The sequence below is a fragment of the Tympanuchus pallidicinctus genome, unplaced genomic scaffold (genome assembly GCF_026119805.1).
Source record: "Tympanuchus pallidicinctus isolate F22 unplaced genomic scaffold, pur_lepc_1.0 scaffold1, whole genome shotgun sequence".
Classification (NCBI taxonomy): domain Eukaryota; kingdom Metazoa; phylum Chordata; class Aves; order Galliformes; family Phasianidae; genus Tympanuchus; species Tympanuchus pallidicinctus.
In genome coordinates, this window is record NW_026294618.1 from 68,574,531 (window position 1) to 68,600,401 (window position 25,871).

At 37.1% G+C, this 25,871-nt stretch overlaps 2 long non-coding RNA genes across 2 annotated transcripts in view; one reads left to right on the forward strand and one right to left on the reverse strand.

Moving 5' to 3' along the window:
* LOC128086655 (uncharacterized) overlaps positions 1–25,871 on the forward strand; it is a 631,060-nt gene that overhangs the window by 356,771 nt on the left and 248,418 nt on the right. The gene's annotated exons all lie outside the window — the stretch shown is intronic.
* LOC128086664 (uncharacterized) lies at positions 22–18,980 on the reverse strand. The gene is made up of 3 exons (XR_008209472.1): positions 18,950–18,980; positions 1,818–1,909; positions 22–882 (listed from the first exon to the last, which is right to left on the reverse strand). It is a non-coding gene; the product is annotated as an uncharacterized LOC128086664 (long non-coding RNA).

Genomic DNA, 25,871 nt, shown 5'->3' on the forward strand with positions numbered 1-25,871 from the left:
ATACACAATGTATCCATAAGGGCATACTTAAGACGATGTCCCACACTTGCTCCAGAACACAGACGTGGGATGGGTCAGAAAGCATCAGACTGAGGCCCAAACTTGAAAGGAAATACATGATACAAAAAGTCTACTCTGCCAAACTCTGCAAAGGCTTCTTAATTCAGGAATGAAGGATTATCCAATTTTAAGAGCTAATATATAGTAATTAGAATTTTTTTGCCAACATATTTTCCCTATCACCAATTTTATCTTACACAAGAAAAAATGCAAATCTTTGGGGAAAATGTATGAGCCTGAGAATATTAGGAATATTTGTTTACATTACTTTGTTGGAAACTGTTGGGATATTTTTGCCTTTTTTTTTTTATTATTTCAAGATGAAGCAGTATCATAAGTTTTGTGAGCAGCAAGCTTTGTGCATTTATTGAAAATGTCAGTTTGCATAACACATCATAGAATATTAGGCTTAGAGGCAATTTTTCAAGAAACAAGTAAATATGCAAAGGTAGAAATAGGCAAAAAAAGGATAAAGCACAGAACGTTACATTGATATCTTTTGGGGGATGAAAAAACTGATCTAATAAGAAGAGGCAGTCATGTAGACTGCTTGATTTCTGTAAGATCATTTAATGTGACAGGTAATTAAACTGGATATTTTTGGCTATCTTGAAAAATAGACTAATGAGGTAAATGCAAAATGAGTAGTGATGAATACAGCTGGAGTGGAGGAAGTTAACAGAAGAGGTCTTGCACGACTTAAGTACCTTGAAACATTTTTCTTCACAAAGAATCATTATGAACTTATGATTTGCAGATGAAACTGAAACAGGAAGCATCATCAATCCAGAAGACAGAAGAGAAACAAGTTGAATATATGACCTGAGTGATAGAAATGTGATGAAATGCTACTGTACACAAGGAAGTTTAATACAATAAGGAACAAAAGAATTTATCCTGCAAGTTGGTTGAGCATAAGCTGAAAGTAAATATCCTTGGAAGGAGAATAACAGCCTGGCAGTGCTAACTGGCTGTAGAATGAGGAAAATCTTTAACTGATACTACAGAGCAGATGCAGATGGAACCCCAGCAAGGAAAAATATTGACATAGGAACATTCCTCCTAACAAAGCTTTTTTATTATTACTTTACTGTGAAGAAATACTTTTCTTACTGCTGATAGATCTGTCTGCAACTTGCTCTCCTAATCCATACAAGCAGACTTAATACAGAACTCTCTATTTCTAGCAAAGGAGAGTTTATATAATTGCTGTTCAAAATCGTGATGGCTTTTTGAGCTTTGCCTATGAAGCATCACCATCCTTCATTTTTTATTATCTTAATGCCATCAGCATGAAAAAAAAGCAAATTAAGACTACATATAGTTTCAAATTTTAATAACACTTTTATTAAGTACATTACTGTCTTACGTTATTTCAAAGTCATGCTACTGAATATACCAAAACAAAACAGATAAAGGATGAAACTGTTGCATATCACAGAATCACAAGGTTGGAAATGACCTGCAAGATCATCCAGTCCAACCACCCTCCCATTCCTATCAGTGCCACAAGCTACTAAACCATCTCTCGTAGCTCCTCATCCAGGCGCCTCTTGAACACTGCCAGGGACGGCGACTCCACCACCTGCCTGGGCAGCCATTCCAGTGCTGACCACCCTTTGAGAGAAAAAGTTTCTCCTATTGTCCAACCTAAACCTCCTCTGGTATAACTTCTGGCCGTTTCCTCGGCCATAACAGTTATGCCCATAACTGGGCATAATTGACGAAATAAGGAAACTCAAAAACCATTAACTTACATGAATTCTAGACAGTTCTGTGATCTTGTACATTGCAGATCAGAGATCATATAGAGGAGGTCATTAATGATCAGAATGGTGAGTGCTGATACCTGTTTATAGAGACATGTTTAATACATACACAAGTTTCAGGCACAGTAACATGACAAAACTATTGCTAAATATGTACTAATGTGAACTTGTTAAATTAAAAGATATTAATCATAGAATGGCCTGGGCTGAACAGAACCACAGTGATCATCTATTTTCAACCCCCCTGCTATGTGCAGGGTCACCAACCACTAGACCAGGCTGCACAGAGCCACATCCAGCCTGGCCTTGAATGCCTCCAGGAAAAGATCACATCTTACCCTTTCACTATGGTATTTCTGTGTGAAAGAAGTATCACCCATGATATAATATACATCTATGTGAGTAACAGAAGTATAATATCAGATTGAATGTCTTCGGTGTTGTTTGGACATCAAATCCAGAAGCATATTTATCTTCTTACTAAACTAAGATAAATCATTGGGCAAATAAGCCTATAGTTAAAGATTTAAGTCATCTTGTTCCATCCCGGCCAATGTATGACTCATCTCTGTAATATAGTTCTGAATTCTTCATAAAGGGTAAAATTTTACATAATTTGAGTGATGTCTTCTACCACTTCCCTTAAGAGAAGGTTCTTGTATATTTTTATGTCAACATGAAGTTTAAATCATATGTTTCAAAGCAAACTTATTTTGTGTAGTTAGCTGATTTCCACGTACCAGGACATCAGTATTCCATCTTTTACTGCAGCATATTTATAAAGGTGCACACTGAGTAATACTAAAAAAAGAAAAAATAGATAAATGAAAAAACAAAACTCTAATCTCAACCTGACCTGTTCCCATGTGTCAAATAAGACAACCTTCACCCCTCTCTTCCAAAATCTTCAATTAAAATTCCCAATCTGGTGTGGAGAAAAAAAAAAAAAAAAAAAAGAAAAAAAAGAAAAAAGAATAACACACCAATCTTGTGACCCAGAATTTAATAATATTTTAAGCATGCAGTTTGAATCCACTGTTCTAAAGCTAAGCATACTGGGGGATTTCAGTGTCAAAATATCATGGCTGCTCTACATATTGTAATTACACTGGCACAGCAGACAAAGAAAACAAACAGTACATAATCAGATTATGTAAATGACAAGTTTAAAGGAAACCTGTACAGTGATAGACCCAAAGAATAGGATCTACTGGGTAAAAAGTGTTGTAGCATTTAAATTCTCAACCAGATTTGATTTCTTACATAGAAGAATTGGAGAACTAAGAATTCTCACAAAACTCACTAAATTCTATATTAAGAGTACCTTTGTTCCTTGCCCCCCAGGACAGCAGTCCATCCCTCTTCAGAGTAATTTTACTAATTTCCAGTATAAAAGCATTAATAATCTATTTAAAATTACTTGATCATGTCATGCCTGCCACCAAGGCCATCTTGTACCTCACTGTTTGATTCAAGCAGATGGCTTTCTTAGTACAGTTATATCCACACTTGTTTTCAGCACAGACTTTACTACAACATAGAAAGGACCCCAATGTTCATTTAGCTTCAGCCCTCCCACCATGGGCAAGATTGGCAACCACTAGACCGGGCTCCCCAGGGATGGGTGTCCACAACCTCTCAGGGAACACTGGTGGCAAACTTCTGATGGCTGGTTAAAAAAAAAAAAAAAAAAAAACCTGTAAAATTAATAGAAGACAATGCAGTGGATGCCAGCAACTCATGTTTGATGAAATATCAGTGCATCACACAAAGTTTTTGAGAAATATTAAAAGAGAAATCAGTAATGTAATGCAAGCCACCTGAGGTGTGAATATCAAAGTCCAATAATTTGAATCATCTCCAAATCCAGGAGTTCCTTAGAAGTCTGGATGCTGATTTTGGGGTCATTTTACTTTTCTGAAAGAAGATATCTAAGCGAGGGTAAAATTGAGATTGTATTGTTTTCAAAATGAAACCAAGTAATTTATGGAATCAAAATTAAAATTTGTGCCATAAATTGTAAACAAAAGATGGCTTACAGCTTTAGAACTTTCAGTGGATTTGACTCCCCAAAACTAGTTAAACATGCATCTTCAAGGTGAAAAAATAATTTTATCTGTGCTATGTTTTAATCCATAACACCATTTGAAATGAATCTTTAATTATAGAGAGTTCAAGTAATAGCAAATAATTTTACACATTTCATTACATTAACTAAACATTTTCCTGTAAACAAAAAAATACACAGCCTATTTGAGAATAGGTTTCAAGATTCCCAAAAAGTAATTTTGTGTATTTGCAACTCCATTTCCAGTTAATATAAATACATTCCATTCAAAAATTTGCTGGTAATTTACAGAGTTGCAATCAGATATTCAATTCAGAAAATATTTGGTTATTTATTTTTACCAGACTTCTATAAGTTCTATTTTAACAAGTAAAATTATTTTCACAATCACATCATTCATGTCAGTGCTGTTTGGAATTACATACATTTGTGAAAAATTGTCAAAGATTAAGCACAGGAAGAAGCAAATTTCATCAGAAATCTGACAAACACTTTGAGAACTCACTTTGAATTGCAGTTACTTCCACTTCCAGAACCAGACATTTTGCATTCGTTACACAAGGTCAAGTATCCTACTAGTTTATGCTTTTGTTGCTTTTTAAAAATATTTTAATAAAAAAATGCATTTTAAAAGTTTCGTTCCATACATAAACTATACATTTTATACACATCCCAAGACAATTCTTGTTCACTCAGTGTAGCCCAGGCAAGTAACAAGGTTGGACACCCATGGGTTAGTCAAAGTTTATTTCTTAACAACAGCAATTAAATTGGTCCAGAACTGCTTCAGTAGAAGCCAAATCACATGACCTGCAACAAAAGTATTGCCAGACAGCAGGAAATAGCAGAAAAACAGAATCAGCTATTAACGCTCATAGAAGCTGAAAATGACTCCTCTAAACACAGCAAAAATTCTCAGAACTGTGTACAATTTAAACAGTATCTTTATCCGTGAGCAGTAAATATCTATATTGCCAAATAAGAACAAAGTTTCTGCTAGATAAAGATGATGCTAACAGTTCAAAGCTTAACTTGCCCAAGTAAGAACTGAACACTGGATGTGTTAACCTCTTAAGCCTGAAGTGATTTGGTATGTTAAGTATATTTTGCTTAAAAATTCCATTAAGTCATTCCCAATGTATTAAAACTCTACCTAAAAAGCACTTTAAATAACAAGTAAATCAATTTTAAGTAACGGTTGACCCTTTAGGACTTGATAGTGTATATGTTTAAATTGTACAGACAAGAATCCAGTGTGGTTTCCAAATCACTATTAAATATAATAGCTTCTAAAAAGATGTGTAGAAATGCCTCTTACCACAGTCCCCCTCTTTTATTAGAGGAACAGTATCTTCCCCAGAAGAAGGGTAATGTACCAGCTTCCTGAAATAAAGCTTTTTTCCCCCCTTCTTTTTCCAACACGGGCAGTTCAGCCAACATTTAAGGAGAGGGACTTCCCATGTCCTCTAGAAGAATGATGCATGCTGGCCATGCTAAAGTACAACAGAGCATGTGTTTGCCAGTACACATCACACAAAATTAGACATCAGTCGCATTGAGCTAAGCTAAGCCCCTGGGGACTTCCCAAACACAATGTGAAGATTAAGCAATTTAAGCAACACTATCAGAATATCTTATAGGTATTTCTGGTGATTCAAAAAATTGCTGCCTAGGTACAGTTCTTAAACACTATCAACCTCTTAACTTTCACACAGATGTCAGTATTTCAATACACATGAAAACTTTCATTCAAAAAATGCAGGGACAATTATTCTCTTCATGAAATGAATGAAAATTAGTCATTTTATGCAAATACTTATTATAATAATACTTATTATACTACAGAGTACTCCAAAAGTACAATTCATTAAAAGTAAAGTTCATTAAACCAGGATTAAGTGGAGATATGCATGTGCATGCTATCGCTGATGATTCTAGTTTGATCTGCTTTAAACTCTGACACAAGAGTCTCATGCTGATGCATTGACCTTATGTTACTGTAGAAGCATATCCAAACTACTTAAATTTTTTTCTGAAACTATATACTGACTCAAGTAATTAAAATGTAATTTTCATAGTCAGAGCCTTTGCAGTCTGTGTATTATCTGAAACTAAAAGTGTCCAAGCAGTCCCACAATATTATTAATGGAGCTTCTTAAGCTCCATATCTCATATGGAACCAGAAGTGTCATGCTGGTCCTCTCACCACTTCCATTTTCTCAGATTTGGTGAGATCTAGCAAGGCAAACATCCAATATCCCCTTAATTTAAGTGTGGACCTCTTGGTGCAAAATCATATATCATAAGATGCTGATAAACAAAGCAGTCTTCAGCACATCACAATTGTAATTGACAAAAAAAAATGAACACATACGAACTAGAATGAATACCAAACATTATCAAATGCACCTCTATTCAGCTCCAGCAACAAATGTAACCATTATGAGTAACTTACAGTAATAGTGAGGATGAAGTAGACCTTAAGAGATGTCAAATAGCTACCCAAATAAACATTTCATTGCTACACATTGTAGTTGAGTAGAACAAGCAGAGCATTAACATGCAATCAGAGGATGTCTTGTTCTCCCCCCTCCCCCCCAAATCCAAGAAGAGTAATTTCTATCTTGGAACTTAGACCATCAAAACAGAACCAAATAAACAATTTGAATCCTTTCATGTAGCACATGATTTGTTAGACCCTGTAGAAATAAGCACTGAAGACACTGTTGGAAGTGCAAACAAATTTATTACTACTAGGAGGATGCCTGCGGGGTGTATGCAATGTGAAAACTGTAGGCCAGCACTTGCATAGTGTTTCAGAAGTGATCACAGAGGCTCATGTCTTAAGTGCAATAAGATTTGCTTTAGGCAGGCTTTTTGGATTGCTAAATGCTACCTACCCTCACAATAGCATTGAGTGGATTTAACCGTGGGATGCAGTCATTTAACTGAGTCTTAAGACACAATGGATAGAATATAGTGTTCATTTTTTTATTGCATAACAAAAAATTGAAGATGTGGAAGGGAATGATGGTCACACTGTTTAGGTTCAAAGGCCAAGATTAAGATTTAATCTCTTTAGGTGCTGTATGGTTAAAAGGAAGTCACAGATTCACAGTTAAGACTTGCCTCTTGAACAATCTGCCCGTGGCATGGGGGTTGAAACTTGATTATCATTATTGTCCTTTTAACCCAGGTCATTCTGTGACTGTACTGTTCTTACCAGACATACTACCTCCCACACAGATGCAGCAGCTCAGCATCCAGGAGCAGTAGAGAATAATCCTCTGCCATAGGCCTGAATCTGGATCTGAGGTAGCAACTCCTGCACAACTGTTTTCTATGAGGATCAAGGTTCAAGAAGGGTGAAACTCTAGAGAAGTGCCATAAAAAATGATTAAATTACTAGCTATTGTTACTGTCAGGGAATGAATAAGTGACTGAATATTATGCCTCCTAGCCAAGGGTTTCTGAAACTGTATTTATTTAGCTCACTGTAAAAAATTTGACCACAGCCTGTATAAATAAGCACCTTCATGGCAGTAAAATTTCAGCAACGAGTTGGGTCTTCAGCCTAGAATACAAAGTAAAGGCAAGATCCTATGGCTGGAAGCTGTTGCATGACTAATTCAGAAGATGTTAGGCATATGTTTTTGACAGTGAAAGATCTTTTCACTGGAAAAAATTACTTCAATAAGCCATGGATTATCTCTCTTTTCACCAGTCTCAAAATAAAGTTTGAATTATGAGTGAGTGAGCATAGAGCAGAGAAAGTGAGAGGCACAGATATGCTTTACTTTAAGCATACTTCAATTTAGGGAAGCTTTGTGGTGTGGTTGTAATGAAGATCAGAAAAGATGATGTCAAACACTCCCTTGTAACTTCAGGATTGAGGATTATGAAGTAGACAAGTTGTGACTTACTACTCTTATTAGAATTAGGAAAAAATATTACCATGTAAAATAACATGATGAATTCTTAGTATACTTAATGAATTTTAACATTACTGCTGCATTATTCAGATAGCTACGTGTGCCAAATTCCTTTTTTTTTTTTTTTCCTTGTTAGTTTCCATAAGTACAAAAAGCTTAAAAAGGAGACAGGCTCATTCATGATCACAAGCAAGTGCCATTCACCTGAAAACAAAGCTATCTTCAATAGCTAGGAAGTTACTGAAATTGAAGGTGGACAGACTGAAAACTTTGCTGCTGCAAAACCTGTCAAAATTTCTTAAAGGAAGGCAAAGCCCCCACAGCCTTACAGGTAACTGAGAATACTTTTTAGGCAGTTGCACTTGAGACATGCAAAAGCTGCCAGAGATTTGTTTCACATACACTATGCTTCCACTAGTTTTTCCACACTTAACCAAGCTACTGGTTATTAATGGTACTGAAAATGGTCAGAAGAAAGATGTTCACAGAAATAATAGCCCTTATGCTTAAATAATATAGCTTAAATGAAATAAGGCTCATGTGTGCATTCAGAGGATTCCCAGAGCCACTGTCTGAAGGCAGGGTTGAAAGTATCAGGAATGCTACACACAGGTTGTTATGGTCAGGTTTCTTCTTCAAATTAAATGTTCACCTATGCTGTGGGTTTCATCACAGCTGAACTTGCTTGCTCCACCCAAAGTTCAGAGGTGTTTCCCTTCCCAATTGTCATTCCTTTGCCTTGCACTAAGCTCAGATGCATCTGACAATTTCCCAGGTGGTGCTCAGCAACTAGGGTAGTAAAAGAGGAGGCATTTGCCTGAGAAAAACCCTGGTATATTCATTCCCCTCTTTTTATTAAATTAAAATAGGAAAATCATCTTTCTTCCCTCCAAACTCTGCTACAAGAGATTTTCTGCTCTTGAGTATGAGTTATGAGTTATTTCAGAGCTAGAAATACTTGGTCTTTCTCAGTGGATCTCTGGATTCCCAGCTTTGCAGCAAGAAGTACCAGTGTTTATACCAGGCAAATGGCAAAGTACTGGTGCTGATGGTTAACACCACAAAATTAAATTTTGAATGTGATGTGAGACAGAAGGAATGGGGGGAGGGAAAGAGAAGCTAGAATTTAGAGGGAGAAGGAGGTTGGAAAATAAAACCAAAGTGAATTTAAAGACTCTACAGTGTATTCTGAAATATTTCAGAAATAGAGACTAATGTAAATACATGATAGCCCATGTTGTAAAAAGGTTTTATTATATTCATAACAAGGTGCTGCTGAGCACGTTTTTGGCACTAAATAAATAATAGTGACAACAACACATGCTCATGACTTCAGTACATGTGAGTAACACAGACAGCACAACTAGTGCTGCAATAAAATCTTTGTATCTCCACAAGCCATCATGTATTCTCTCTACATATTATGTAAACATTTTTAACTACTACTAAAATGCTGATCAGATCACTATACAACTGGATGTTTTAAAATCTTTGCCATCTGGAAAAATTACACTCAAAGAAAAGAAATTTTAGAAGGCTCCAAAGAGTCACAAAGAACTTTCTTTCTGAAAAGTTTGGAAAATGGTAAGCTGAAAGAACAGAGCATTGGTGGAAAGTGAAATGATTTAACTTTATTTAATGTGAAAAACATAGAGAAAGCACTTAGGTTTCTTAAAAAAAAATTGAACCTCTGATCACATTAAAAAAAGTCTGCAAACAGTAGGTAAAGGACAAAGCCCATATGACTTTAATTTTGTAAATTATACAATGCCTCAGTCAAATAATGTTCATTAGCCTTATAACAGCTTCTGTTCTTCTTACACTATCCTTTATCCTTTTCTGTGTTCTAGCTGTCCAAGAGCAAGTTGAAGTATTTTAAGCTATCCAAAACCACGAGCTCTTTAGAAAATGAAAGCTATTGGCTTTCTTTATCCTCTATTTTTCAGAGCACTTATATTATTGTTCTAGGTTTCATATTTCAGACTCCTCTATCTGAAGCAGATACTTTTCATGGTTTGAGTTAAATTGATGAAATGGCCTGTTTTTCGTGTTTTTTCCAGCTCTAATTTTTCATATGACATTACTGCCCAAAGCAGAGTCACTTCTCTACTTGCTAAATATATCTTTTAAAAAAAAAAAAAACAGTAGCAGGGCAGAGGTACTACTAACAAACAGGAGAATCACTTTCTTACATTCAATTTCCAACCTTGTTAATAGGAAAATGCACAGCCATGTTACATTATGCATGTTTCTGTGAAATCAACTGCTTGATCACTTTGTTTCTGAGGTATGGAAAGGAAAATGAGATATGATATTGTAATGAAAAGATTCAAAAATTTAGATAGCTGTCCAAAGTGAAGGATATAGAATTTATTAAACTAGACCAGATATGCTTCCATTATGACTAGAACTAGGTCTCTAACAGTAGCTAATGTTTGTTGCTGGGGGGAAGTGAAAAGCCCTCGCTGAAGCCTCTATTTCCTTCTGATTCATTGATAGTTTCTACAGTACACGTATCTAGAGACTTCAGGATTTTCAAAGCATCTTTACCAACAAAGTGTTGAACTTTCAATAACTGGGCAAATTATTCAACAATTAAAAAATTAATAGTTCTTCTGCATTAGATTTGCAGTGATATGAGTCATCTCCCAAATATCTGTCTCTGTTAGAAATTCCTAGCACACTTTCAACAATTACTCCAATAAACAGCAATAATCAGCAGTTCATCTAACACCTGGATTTGAAAACAAATGGCCTGGTTTTGCTCAATGAAACTTTCACCACCCTTTGTGTACCTAATGCTGATTTTCCTAAGTAATCCTACAGAAAAGTTGTGGTTATGATGATTGTGAGTATTACTCATGAACTAAACAGATCCAGGGAGTAATTCTGGACAGTGAAACAGGCTTTTGATTTGTTAATATTTTAACAACCCCAAGCATTGAGCCAGTTTGACCTGGGCACAATCATATTCTCTTCCATTCTTACTCAAAAATCCATTAGCAGAAGCCAGTTTCCAAGTTTGGATTCAGACACACAGTCTCTGATTTGAAGAGTTTTGCTGTAAGAATGGCCAGAGTGCATCACATGCCACAAGACCAGGGAGCATTTTCTGATATCATTCAGCTTACTAGTACGTACTTAACTAATGAGACAAAATTTCAGATATATAAGGGTTAGTAATGCAATTAGTTGAGCATTTCAAAATTATAGTAGTACTATACTTCCTCTGAAAACAAAAGGTAAATGGCTAATTTGCTCAGTCACATCATGCATACAACTTTAAGTACATGCTCAAATCTCATGACTGCAGATTAAACATGTCCACAGACGCATTTTATTAGTAGATCAGAGGTATATAAAATATTTGACTACAGTTTTTACAGCTATAGCAAACAGAATAAGAAACCAAACTATCATCAGCTGGGTTTTGTTTCTGCAGAAAACAAACCTTTCCCCATAGGGAATGCTGTCTCACTGACATACTGCATTCATGAAAATATTAGGAACTCTATTTACTTTGTTCTCAGTAAGACATAAGCGAGTTAATTCCAAAAGAGAAGCAGGTGATCTAACTACCTTCTGTCAACAGGGTGAAGAAATATTTTGTTCACATGTCAGACTTAGCTAGACACATAACTGTTCTTGTTTCTTGTCCATTTTCTTATAAGCCAGAATATTTCTTTATCTTTTTTACCCCCTCAGGCCCTGCCTTAATATTAAGAGTGTGAAGCTCATACGGCCAGTCAAGAATAACTCTTGACTAGAAGGGCTTTTCCTCCCCCACCCCCGTTCGTTTTTTATGATTCTGGAGTTTACAGACATAGGAAGAGAAAGAACTTTCAGAAGACAAAAAGATCTAGAGATTAGTGATACATTTTACACAAGAAAGCATTGCAATAAACCCACAAAAGCTAGTATAAACCAAGGTAAGAAAGCGACAATACACTATGTTCTTACTTTTCCAGCAGTGCGACTTAAAGTCTCTTTAAAGAACTCTAGCGAAACTGCTTATGTTTATGCGTACAGATTCAGGAAAAAAAAACAGTTTAGTTATGACCTTATGTTGCAGAGGGTCATTGTTTACTAGAATAACAAGCAACAAAACATTTCTGTTGTGCAATTAAGATACTTTTTACTGGGTATGAATTATTCACTTGCATGCTTATTTACTTAATTAGTGTCATCAGCAAACTAACAATGAACTTTTTCCTGTTGGAAAAATTCTTGATCTGAAGACAAGGAGGCCTTTAGTAAAACGTCTTTAGAAATAAACTTCTGGCCAAGGGTCTGATTGTGGATAATTTCTAAAATGTGTATAGTACAGCTTTGCTGTGGAAGATATTACATGAAAATTTCAGTACATCTTATGCATTTCTTTTTTTTTTTTTTTAAACTGACAACCTAATAAAAGAGACAATCCTGCTAGTAGTTAATGAAAAAGATACCCTTCTTCCAGTTCATGAGATGAAAATTTACAGGTTGAAAGCTTACTTTGAAAATTAGAATTTTTGTAATTGTAGTTAAAAATCCAGAAACAGACACTACTTTTGATTAGAAAAACAGGCTTTTCATCTAAAGAAAACTGACCAATCAAGACACCGGAGAGAGAGATCTCACCTAAACTAGGAGAAGCCACACAAAGTGTGCTGTGGATGAAAGCAATTAAACACAGACCCTCAGACTGCAAAACAAGGGGAGGGAGATACTGAGAGTACTACACAGGCAGAAGATGGTATAATATGAAAATTTATATGAATCAAGTGTCTGAATTAAGCCAGTTATTTTATTTTCCTTGGCTAATTTTGATAAATTTATATCTAGATCTCAACCCAAGTGTTTTGAGTGTACATTACTAAAACATTTTGAGCTGGAAATTTGAAACACTTTCCTCACAAAAGGTCAAAATACAACCTGGAATATATGTTGAGTGTCATAATTAACTTTTCTGTATGTTTCTGTGTTGAGTAACTGGTGTTTTTTCAGGTCAAAAACAATTTGTCAAAATGCCCAAGTAGCCTGAGTAACTCTTGCCCAGTAAGTGTAGTCAGTAACAAATGAAAATCCACATTGAAGTCTTAAAGCTGAATGTCTTAATCATATAGAAAAAAAAAAAAGTTATGTGGGTGGCAGGCACAGACTTCTGGTCCTCCAATCACCTGCTCAAATGGCAAATCAACAGTCTATCACTAGAGCATTGTACTTCCTGTCACCAAAAGTATCATTCACTGAGTCTTATGCTAATTTATGTTACCCTTTCTTTCTCCTCTTAAAAATTGCTAATTCCTAGCTGTTAGTTTGAATAGACATTTAGATAAGATCAAGTGCCACTGCAGGAAAAGGTTGACTGGGATTCTGAAGTTAAACAATGTCTATTTTCCATTTCCTTCTTGTTCAGTCTTTGATTGATTCCTCCTCAGTATTTTCTGTTTTCCACACCTCCTAATTATACACTTAAACAAGTTTCACTGTGTTAAATTTTGTATTCCACATATTACAGAGCTGAATTTATATATGGCCCTTTCTCAAACGTCCTTCCTCAGAGACATTCAGAAGTTTGGGGCTGAGGTGATCCTCCTTAGGAGTTACCATGCCACTCAGACAGAAAGCCCTTTGCTATTTGAGTTTTATGCCATGTAATCACGTATTCCTGATCAGTGTATCTACAGTCACTACTTGGTTATAAATCTGGCTTTCTCCATATTGCACAGAATGCCTTTGGGAACAGCCAGCCCTGCAGACATAGGAATAGATAAGTGTGCATGCTTTGAGTGACACAACAGGAAAGTCTTTCCCTGCACTGTGTATCACATACATCTATGCATGTGCATAATTATATATGTACATACATATATGAAATATGTAAAAATACCTGAGTCAGGAAAGAAACTCGAGCAAAAACACTAGGGGTCCTTCTTAGCAGCAAAGCTTAGCAGCAGTGCTGAAAAGAGTTTTGCCAACTTTTGAGACAAATTTAGCTTTTACTGGAAATGCCTTCTCTTGAGAAGGGGGAAGGAGTGGAAAAAAAGGGAAGGATAATTTATGGCTCGCTGTTTAAAACCTTCCTGGACCAATTTCACTTTTGCACTTTTTGTCACCTTTCAGCTCTGAAATGGAGGCTGATCTAAACACTGTTAAGGCTCATCTATCCTCTCTTGAACTTCCCTGCTGGATTGCAAACATCACCACAAAAGAACCCAAATATGGCTTAAACCTAGGCTTTGGAAGGGGGTAGGGACCTGCCAAGCCTGAACTCAGTGCTCAGGCTTCAAGAGCCCTGCAAGAATGTGGTCAAGAAAAGGAAAGGAGATTCATTCCTGGTGAATGCAGCTTGAAATATATACTTCAAAACTTAAATGAATGGGTTTTCAGTTACAATGCGGTACAGAGAAGAGTAGATGTGGAACAACTGCTTACAGAGACATAAAGCAGTCTCTCATTCTCTCACTCTCTGGGTCCCTTAGGATGTGGTTGGACAGATGGATACACATATGTGCAGAGGAATCCTCAATAAAAAAAGCCTAAGACAACAGAAAAGATCTTATGTGACACAAATGTGATGGGGTTCTTTATTAATGAGGCTGAAACTATAATTAAACATTTGTTGGGCATGTCATTTACAACAATTAGAGGTTTACTACTTTAATATTTTTCAGGCACATCTTTCTGTCTATTTTTATATAGAGATTACTTGGCTCATCATTTTTATACATAACTAGCTGAGAGGAAAACACTAAAGACTTGAAATAATTTTTAAGACAGTAAATCTCATTAAGCTTGCAGTAGATTGTTTTCAAAGAAAGCATTTGGCAGCAGCTACTGTGACAACTTTTTCTAGTACTCTTAGCATTACACTGTGCATGCTGCATCTTGTGTTTCCCATAAATGCTTGTGATAAAAGCAGCAAACAGCTCAGTAATACAATACCGGATAGAGGGTTTAAAATCTTTACATAATACCTATATCTATGCAGTGAAATACTGCATTTATAGCCACAAAACATTGCCTAGAAAGCCATAAAGATTGAAAATAACATTTTAAAGAGTCTTGAGATAAGTTAACTTCTCAGTTTTCCACACGTTTTAATGGGAATTGAGGACTTGCTCCTTTCAGAATTTTAGGAAATCCCATCTAAGAGAATTTATGAATTCTGTTCCAGTTACACTGCACCTGATTTCACTTCCTAATGAGCACAAGGTCTGAGCATTACCATATTTTTTGCTGAAGGTCTCTGAAAGCTCAGTAAATCCCCAATAACAGCCCCAGACTTCCAAGTTCTCTTACTTCTGTAGCTTTGACATAGTCATAGAGTAGGAGGGAAGCAAAGACACTCATTGTGTTAATAGCTTGCATTTATCACAGGCCTCTGTTTTGACCTAGAGATGCTGTTGACAGGGTAAAGGAAACCTGAAACTGATAAATTTGGACTTTTGCCTCAGGATAGAAGACATTTGGCTGCCTGAGATGCAGCACATGCGTGCATAATTTATGCTTACAGGATATCTCACACCAGTCATACATGTGCTATATGCAGGTATAACTTATATCTATTCACCTTGTGTAACAGATCTGTATATGTGCATCTGCTCAGCAAATACACATGGCCCCTGTGCATCCTAGATACATCAGATGCATACACACCAATGTTATATATAAGTGTTTTGTAAGACTGACATACCACTCTGAGCAGGTCGCTCTGCTACTCCAGCAGATGTGTTATATACCCACTGCACTGGACTGAGGCTACATTTATGATAATTCATTAAACATACCATCCTCTGTCACTGAGACAACCTTACAGAGTAACTCACATCCATGTCATAAAATTATGTTTACCCTCCCAGATAGATCAGTGGTGTCCGAAGTATTCAGTGGAACAGTCCATGGCCAAGTCATCACTAGAGGGAAACCATTAATTGCACTGAATCAACTCCATAAGAAAATAGTTATAATAGTTCACCAATACAGATGAATGAGTTCCCATGCCCACGTGCCCTGGTCTTTTTAATTCATGGTACAGCATAAATGTACTAACTCATGCATGTGCATAGATTTCTATACTGAAAAACACCCAGGATTAATCTGACAGTTAAAGATCAATTAACATAAATATTATTGGGATCTGCTATCGCTAAGATCACATGGTGGGCAATTAAGCTTAAGAATTAGCAGCTGCAGAAGTAATACCCAAGTCTCTTTTTGTAACCTTCAGACAACACAGCTCTTTAGCTTTCTCCTAATATTCTTAGATTAATGTGACAGTCACATTATTTTCTGCCTGATGTTGTCCAGTGGTACATGAATTAAGAGGCCAACCAACCCTAGACGACACCATGTCCAAACATAAAAGATCTTTCTGAAGTGTATTTTACATTTTAAAAAAGGTAAAAAACCAACAGCTACTCAGAAAAATAACCCTTCATATCCTTGCACATGACCTCAAAAAAGTTATAGTACATTAACTGCCTGTCATTCCCTTTGTTATAAACACCTTATTTTGGTAATAGAATAAGACATCCAGAATTATAGGTAAATTAGTGCATAGGGTCAGATTGAGGATAACTTTCAACATTTTCCACATGTAGTTGAAATCGTCTTACAAGCAGATTTTGCCAAATTACATGTATGCAGGCTGCTAGCAAATAGAGCAAACGTTTTCAAGTACAAGGATATGTATAAACCCAATGTTATCTGAGATAAACCCAGCACAATTGCTTACAAAGAGCTTTAAAAAAAAAATAAATCAGTAACAGCTACACCAAAAACCTACTTTATTATTATTTTTTTAACCTGCTAATTGCTTGCAGGCCTGCCTGTCCAGCTACCTGCAGAATTTGAGTTTGACATCACTGAATATACTCAAAGGGATTTCAAAGGTAACTAAGTATTTCAAGTACTTGATGCTGGGAAATGGAAAGTACAATAGGCAGTTACCTATACCATAGTCATTTAGCAGCAGTTGACAAGAAAATGACCTGGTTAGGGTTAGCAGCATAGGAGGCAATGCAACAGGGCTTGTACATTATGGCCAAAATGAAGGACCTGATCCCACAGCAGCAACATCATGTTCTACTACTCTCCTCTCGATGATTCTGCCCTAGGCAGCATGCTAAGTGACAGTGACCATCAGAGGAAGACACCCATACTGGGAACTCATAGAGTACAAGCCTGTAGATATGAAACAGCCACTGACTTAGTGAAAAGATTGTAGCCTGGCAGAAATAGCCCCCATCTGCTTCACGCATGCAAAAAGCAGCCCTTCGGCAGAGCAGCTCTGACCTCAGAGACTGCTTTTTAATTGGAGAATAGTGCCAGGTCCAGATGAGAGGCATATGCACTCATCCTTGTAGCTGTACTGGTCTTGAAAGAATACTGTAAAACATCCTTTACCTTGCCTGGGCAGAACCTTCTTAGATTTTCCTTTTTCTATGCAGCACAAAGGAAGACATAGCAAGATGGGATGTAACTCCAGCTGTTACTGGGGCTGCAGTCACTACCATGAGTTATCATTCATCAAACGAGTCAACATCCAAAGTTACCATTTAAGTCCTAAGGAGACTTCAACATCAAGAAGATTTATGCCAAGAAACTTATGATTTGGTTTACAATAGTGCAGTCTGACAAAAGTAAGTGCAAAACAGTTGCCAAGAAAAAGGACAAGGAGTAAATCAATGCAGTAACATTGATTTCATTTAGTTCATCTGTTAGTTCACTAGATATCTGGGAAGAATTCAATATAGATTTATCCCAGGTATGTAAAGTCTTCCTTTGTCACCATTACAGTTCTCTGACAGGGTTTCTCTAGAATTCCTTAGAATGCTTTTCCCTTCATGAGAAGTCCAGACTTCAAGTACTTCTAAACAATTTCAAATTCCAACTAATTACCTGAATAACAAATCATTTTCTAATCTCATTTGTGAGTGTTGTAATTCAGCCAGAAAAAGTAAAATATAGTGATATTTCTAAGCCAAGGCTTTTGTGAGATATCACAACGCAAAAGTATCAGAAGGTTTTGGAACAAAAAGTTCAAAAACAATTTAACATTTACCTCATCTTTTAAGACAGGTATTTCTGAACAAATATAACAACAAACAGAGAAGGGATTGCAACTTTCAACCAATGAAAGAAAATAAGTTTCCTGCATGGATTTCGGCAAAATAAAAAAGAAAGCTATAAGAACTAATTTTCTCTCAGGAGCTGAGCAACTTGAGAAGACACCCTGGTTTCTGCAGGAATTTTCCAGATCAGAACAGTTTAAGTGAGACTACCTACTTGAGCTGCAAATACAGTAATTAGTGACTAGTGCTGACTGTCAACAGCTAGCAGGGATAATGCTGTTCAAAGGTCCTTATTTATACTTGAAGCATCTGATGTTGTCCAGGAGAAGTTCCATATAGAGACACACCAGAAATACTCTTCTAGTGCAATACATTATTTTTCTTGCTTTCCTTCACTTCTAATCAATTTTCTACAGCATTATTTCACTTTCTTTTACAAAGTATGCCTATCTACAACAAAATGCTACAGAATGAGAGAAATCTCACTCACTTGCCATGAGTGACCTGCTTATAACTTACATGGACTAACATTAAAGTTAGTTTGACTTATATAGCCAACAAAGACTTAATGCATTTTCAGAGGTGTAATCTGTCTGTTATTTCTAGAGTGTCCTGCTCAATGTACAGTATTTTTTCCACGTTTGCACATCACATAGCATGCAAGACTGAAGTGTATGGTTGCTGCAGTCATAAGAAACTATAGTTCTGTAGAGCTAGAAATAAGCAGAGTATGAACTACAACTAAATGCTGATTTTTAGTAGAATTCCTGAGTACAAAACCTTATGATAGAGTTAAAGACAAATGTCTTACATTATAAAATGTGAAAACGCAAAAGGTCAGTTCTGGTTCATCACACTGTAAAGAGCCAACATATTTCAGACACACTCTAGGTCTGAACTACAGTAACTATTAAGTCTCCAAACCTAGATACCCACTTGAGGATCTGCTTCATGATGGAAAGCACAACAACAGCAGAACAGTTAAACATAGGCTGCAGCAAGTGAGGATTTACTTAAACACAACAGCAGAAAACACAGAAATAAAGAAAAGAAGCTGCTTACCTTTAGAAGACCTCAGATAGAAAGGAATCTCTACCAAAATACCCTTACCTCCACTGCCAACACTTAAATGAGGTCTGGGAAGGGGTGTATCCTGGCTCCACCCCTTCTGGTCACTCAGGTACATTGCATGCACCTGAGCTTCCCTTAGTTGGCTCTGCCTTCCAACCAGGTGCTCAATCACTGGTTCAAGCCGTGACTTAGCATTTCCACTATATTGTCTCAATTTGGAATGTTATAAATTACTGTCAGGTATGTTTACAGAGAACCTTTATGTTATTTTTTCAATGGGATTAGGACCCATAAGTAGTCATTAGAATGGATTGTTGCCATGAAAATTCAATTAGCGTTGTAACCTAATTGCCTGTGTTCAATTGCAGGTAAAAGCAATATCAGAGAACGTCAGATAAGTATACAAGAAACTACTGTAATATGCATGTAAACAGGGACCTGAGATATCTGAATTTATCTGCTAGAAAATAAATAAAGCAGTAAGATTAAGCTAGTGTAGTCCAAAACTGCACAGAGAACCAATTCATGGGACCACTTTAATAAAAAAAGTGCATTTGGGCCAAAACAGAACAGAGTTAACTATAAATTTTGGAAAAGAGGACAGATTATGAAATTGTACACAACAGAGACCAGTACAGAAAATCTAACGTTTATGTAAAAGTTTGCTACGTGAATGAGAAAATATGTATTTATTTAGGTTTGCTTTGGTTTTGAACTCATCACATACCATTTAAGTAGTTATGTTATCCTACCATTGTGACAATCAGAAAAGGAATAGTTGAAGAAACTCCATAATTATATTTTCTTCTAAATAATATTAATAAAATTCCCCTCCATTTTTTTTGCTCCCTTCTCCAGTTACTGTTGACCTTTTTCTCTGGGGTTAGCTGATTCATTCAGACATGCAATACAGCATAAATGAGCACGTTAGCCTAGTGTGTGTACTCCTCTCCGCCGCTGGAGATCATGAACAATGTATACAGACTTTTGAAAACAATGTTCCCTTAATAATATTGTTCACACTCCTATGACTCTGGCTGTTGTTTCTCTTCACAAATTATATTGTCACTGAACATTCTTTATCTCAACCCATGAGTTTCCTTGTTCCTCTTATTCCTATCGCAGTCCCACTGGGGGAAGGAAGAGAATGAGCGGTCAGTTGAGCCTGCTGCCTACCAAAGTTGCAGCAGATCTCTGGGAAGTTCATCACCTACATAATTTCAGCTCTCAGTAGATACAGTTCAGATAGTGAGGCCAATCTAAGACTTTTTTTTCTCATCTCCTTCTAGTATCAATTGAAATGCAGAGATAACAGCTAAGCTCATATGCTTCAGACTGCCCCAAGGGCTGACTTGCTGCCTTTGCCAATCCCTCTCTTCTCTCACTGTCTGCAAAGGAAATCTAGAAAATATGTGAGGTGATAATGGTAGTTAAACCAACTGACCATTGTGGAATTGGCATGAGAAAACCTTTCAGTATTTTCCTCCCTACTTGAGTAGGATTTGGAGTCCAAAACAAAACAAGTCTGCCAAAACAAAAATAATACATGCACTGTCACATGAGTTTGTCAATAAAGGTGCACTGTGTTTTCCAGATAATTGTTCAAGGCCCATCTCCCTGTAAGGTTAGCATGCTAATGCCACAAAAAGGGCTTTTAGTCTCTAGAACTAGAAAGGAAATCTTAAAAATAAGGCATTTAAATCTTGCTGAGTGAAACAGATTAAAATCAAATGTTTGAAAACAATGCCTTTCTCTAACCCAGCATATTTTCACAGCATGAGTCCTTTCCTCCAGCTTTGCTCTCCAGTCCAGCAACTTTCCATAGCTTCTTCCATTGCCATGACTTTGCAGAAGCTCCCCTGGAGTTTTGGGTGGGCTGTCTGATGTAAGCTGGCATGTAGCTGCCTTGAGGAGCCCTGCGGGCTTTGGCAGTTTTGCAGACTTGCTGCCTGTTTTGCCCTTGCTCTGGCAGCTTGGACTCTGGAAGTCTCCCTCAACTCTGTGTTCATTGTCAGAAAAGAGGCGTTTGTCCCTTTTCCCATTGAATTATGCACAAACCTCTGCAATATAAGAAGATAGTCTACTATGTCAGTCCAAAGTCATTTTATCAAAATGTTACATGCTGTTCAAACTAAACTGTGAGCAGGCAAGTAAGACAACTCATCCACGACAACCAGACCTACTATGCACTTTTTCTGAGCTTGATATGCACAGGAGGCATCTAACTTCCATTGCAAGTGCAAGCCACGTGAGCAGAGGATGTTGAAGGGATTCATCCATCGCTTTCTGGAACCTGTGCAGTTGTACAGTGCTGGCTGACTGTGTTTGGCCCCCATTGTGCATGCAGCTGCCTAGACACATGACACATTTACAGTCTCCAAATGAAGAGCAGTCTGATATAATCATCTGCCCTATGAAGGCTGCCAGTCAGCCCAGGCATGTATTAATTTTCTTCAAAGTCCACCTGCAAATAAATTCAAGATGAAAAACATATGTGCCTGGAAAAACCTGGATGTAAGCGGAATTCTCAGGTTGATTACTTGTTAGCAGCTCCCAGCTTAGCTCACTGAAATCCTAGAACCATATCTTCATGAAGTTCAAACACAGAAGTGACAGCAATATAGACAGACACTTAATATATATACCACTGAAACAATAGAAAGAGTTGCATTCCTCAAACCAGTTGTCAGTTGCAAAAGGAAGTGTTGGAAACTATAAAATATTATAGGTAAAATATTATTTATGGATATTGGTAATGTACAGTATGGATTTTTTTGTGCATTCATTTGTATTTGATTGACTGCTTGTTTAAATAGAACAGATAGTGCTTGGCTTTTGCTTTGTATATTTTCTACTTATCACATTGTTTTGGCTTTTAAAAACAAAGGAATAAGAAAATAAAATTATTTTGTATTGAGTACAGCTTTTTACCTCTTATGTCTCTACCTTTCATCCTAGGATATTGCAATACACCTGTATTAAAAACCCAGCTCTATTGGTGGAAAACAGTCTACCTTCACAGGAATACCTGAAGGTATTATTTCTGCCTCTTTTTGGAGGGAAATTGAACAGATAGGGAGAAAATTATGTGCATGCTGAACTACAAAAGAATATCTTGCACAAAAATGACTGAACAGAAGAAAAAGGAAAAAAAATCAGTTTCTCTGCAGATTGCTGCTGTGTCTCTGGTGCTCATCAATAACCTTCCAGAGTGATAATCTGAGATTCAACTCCAAAACGGATCAATCAGGCTGGCAAATTGAATGTTAAAAATTCACTGTGACAGCAGAATATGGGATATAAGCTTCAAATCCTGAAATGGATCCTGAAATGGACCATATATGTTCAAAGATCCTTTCTGTTGCAAAACAGAAGTGAAGCTGTATCAGTAGCTAACATTATTTGAAAAAGTTGTGCTTTTTCTCTTCAATTTTCTGACGCACTTCCTCAAGAAAATGCTGCCATGAGCAGGTCTCTGCTTTGTATATGCTGTTGTTGAGCGTTACATATATTCTCTTGCTAAAAATAATGCTGACAAAACATGTGAAGGGAGGGTAAACTTTGTGCACTCAGAATTACTATGTCTGGTACTGGGGAAGAAATAATGTGTTTTAGAATATAGATTGTGACCATATGCCATGCAGCTCTCCTAATTGTTCCTGTTTTTATTTCTGTTCTTTAGACAGTTCTCATACTGGAGAGCTCCTGGAAATCATTTTGGAATCAGAAATTCTTTCTGTGTAAAAAATTTGAGACTTCCTGCAGCTGTGGGATGTAAGCCAGCAGACAGGAGATTTGGCCTTTCTTGCCAACTTCTGCACTGTGCGTGGTAGTAGAAAGAACCATAACATTGTCCAATTTTGATATGGATCTTTTCCACTTAAGAAACATGGCAGCAATGAGTGTTAGCCACCAGAACAGAGAAAGTGCACCACTGACTATAATATTTAAATTCCAGGAAGGAGTGGAAGATACTGAGTAAATGTAGCAATCACTAGACAGTTGTTAACTGTCTAGTGTCTTTGTACTGTGTCTTTGGATGCCGAATGGATTGGCTGGCACAAACTTGATTTCAGAACATACAGTATACATTAGGAAAGTGTTCAGGTAAGGGCTAAATATTGAGTGCTACGACTCGCAGTACTCCTGATGATCAGCAAGCCCATCCTGTGGCAGCTTGGCTTCTGTTCTGTAAGGGAAAGAATTGTATTATTTCACTGTATTTTTCCTTCTGTGAGGAAATGTGACATTTGTCCCTTATGAGTTACCTTAGACCACTGTCTCTCCTCCCATTCTGTAAATCAATCCAGAGCAACTACTGAAGGTCATCCAGCATACCTTAGAATATTAAATGCTTGTGTATAACCGGCTGTATGGGTATTGACGGAGTCTACAGATATTAAGCTGACCATTGCTATTGGCTGAAGTAGTGGAGCGATGTAGGCTCCAATGACTCCTTTAACTAAGGTGTCAGTGAGTCCTCAGGCACTAATTCATGTACAAAACTTGAATAAAGAAGGAGCTGAGTCTCACACTCCCAGAATGTAGTCCAGAATGATTTACTTGGATCTTTATTGATTTTTAGCCATACTATCATGCCAGGGGGGAAACGAGTCCTCTCTTCTAATTAGAAAACAAAAGCAATATTTCAGTTTTGCAGTCCTACATTTTTGGTCATTTCAGTATGAAGTATATGGGTTTACGCCTTAGAATGATTAGAACAGCTCTAGCCTTGATAACAAATTCCAGACTAAAACTCTTTCATTTAGCAGAAATAAAGTTTCTAAATAGAACAGCAGCTCTGAGCACATGTCCACAGACTCCCTGTCTACATGCCACAGGCTGGATTCCTTCAGTCAGAACATTTGCCCAGGCTCTGCCTGCAAGCTCAGCACATTGTAGTTGAGGGAATGCTGACTGCCACAACCAAACCTCTGGCCCCTTCTTCCTTTTTCTCTGAGACATATCCTGAAATCTCCTTGTATGTAATTAACTTTCTCAGCTACAGTGTGAGACAGCTGCAGGATTTTTATCCAATGACATGTTTGCTCCCTGCCAAGAAAGGCATGCTTTTTCCTTTGTTTTGTTTTGTTTATGTGTAACAAAGACAGCTAAACTTGTTAGCCTTTCTTTAGGGACTCCCGTACTATAGGCAATTCTACCATCTGCAGATCTTTCTCAGAAGGAATTCTGAAGACCAAGCAATCTCAATTACACAAGTTTTTTACTTTGTAGCTGTGCAAGACAAGCTTCCCAGCTTTTGGCATTCCTGGCCCAGGGCCATGGTCAATTTTTCCTCTCCTAAACTGTGGGTCACACAGCTAGCTTAGATGTGCTCACACTTTCCCTGCCACAGGCAATTTCCTCAGTATTGTTTAAAAATTTCCCTTGCATAGACATTGATAATGAAAACAGTTGGGAATCAAATGCATAATTTTACAGAGAAACATCAAGTAATGCAATTCCATTGGCAGAGCTGTGTAGCACTCTCTTTTTATTTATATTTCAGGCTCCATTTGCCTCAGATGAACTAACTGCTACTAAATCCCCCAAAGTGACATATATATATATGAATAAAGCACTCTAAGTACACTAAAGCTTCAGTGTATTACAGTTCTTTGAGAGATGTTGATGCACACACAGGTAGGCAGGCAGAGAGGCTGGGACCTGTGACAAAACCAGATCTGAAGTACCAGGGGCTGTACTCATTATCCCCCATGGCATGTTTCACGTGGAACAAACCCACATGTACAAATTGTTGAAAGGCTCTGACTCCAAACATGAAAAGTACTTGGTTACAAATTCTTGGTAAAAATACCATTTTCTAAAGATTTTAAAAATGAAGATTATTTCTTTAGAGATTATATATATCCACTTGTATTTTTTTCCAGCTTCTTGCAAGATGAACCTACACAATATGAGCAGCGTTTAAAATTATCTGTTGTACTTGAGCCATTTTTGGTAGCCTGTATACATATTGCCATCCAAGACAACTTGGAAGCTCAGACAAAAAGATAAAGTGAATGTGACAGAAGTTTCACTGTGTTGGGAGGCACAAACTTCTGTGACAAGAAGCAATTGGTTTAACTCATAACAACAAACATTTCAAAAGAAACGTTGTGTCCTTTCTTGCACAGGAATTAGAAACAGCAAAAGAAGCTGCATAGCAGAAATGTGGTGCAGTTTTGAATGTAGGAAATCTTTCAGTGTATCAGAAGAGTGGTAGATTCAGATCTTTTTATATTGAAAGGTCTCCATGGGGGAAAGCATCAAAAGTTTTTAGCAGTTCTAAGCATTTCACACATACCAGGACAGAACATTTTTTAGACAGTTAGGTTTTTTAAATAGTTTTCAAGGGCTGGTGCTGAGATTCTGAAATGACAGTTATATTTCACAAGATTAAGCCTAACTTATTCCTCAAGGTCAGATCATTTTTCCTTAACAGGAACTAACATCGTGGCCTGGGCAGTCCATGGGGATGATATTCTCTAGTGATGTCCCCTAGATAATTTAGCACAACACATAGTTGACTATACTGCTGGGCTCTATAACACTCTTCCTGTTCTAGCAGACTTGGCAGGAAAAATCCGTTAGATCTGTCTCTGCATTCATCTATTACTCTGAAGTTCTGCTATGTAATGATAGCATGATAGCAGAATGATAGGTAATGCTCTGTATGTTCTCCTGGATTGCATTAAAAATAGTGTTGCCAGTAGGAACAAGGAAGTGATTGTCCCCCTGTACTCAGCTTTGGTGAGGACGTACCTTGAGTACTGTGGTCTGTTTTGGGCCCCTCACTGCAAGAAAGACATGGAGGCCCTGGAGGGGGTTCAAAGAAGGGCAACAAAGCAGGTGATGGGTCTGGAGCACAGGCCTTATGAGGAGAGGCTGAAGGAACTGGGATTGTTCAGTC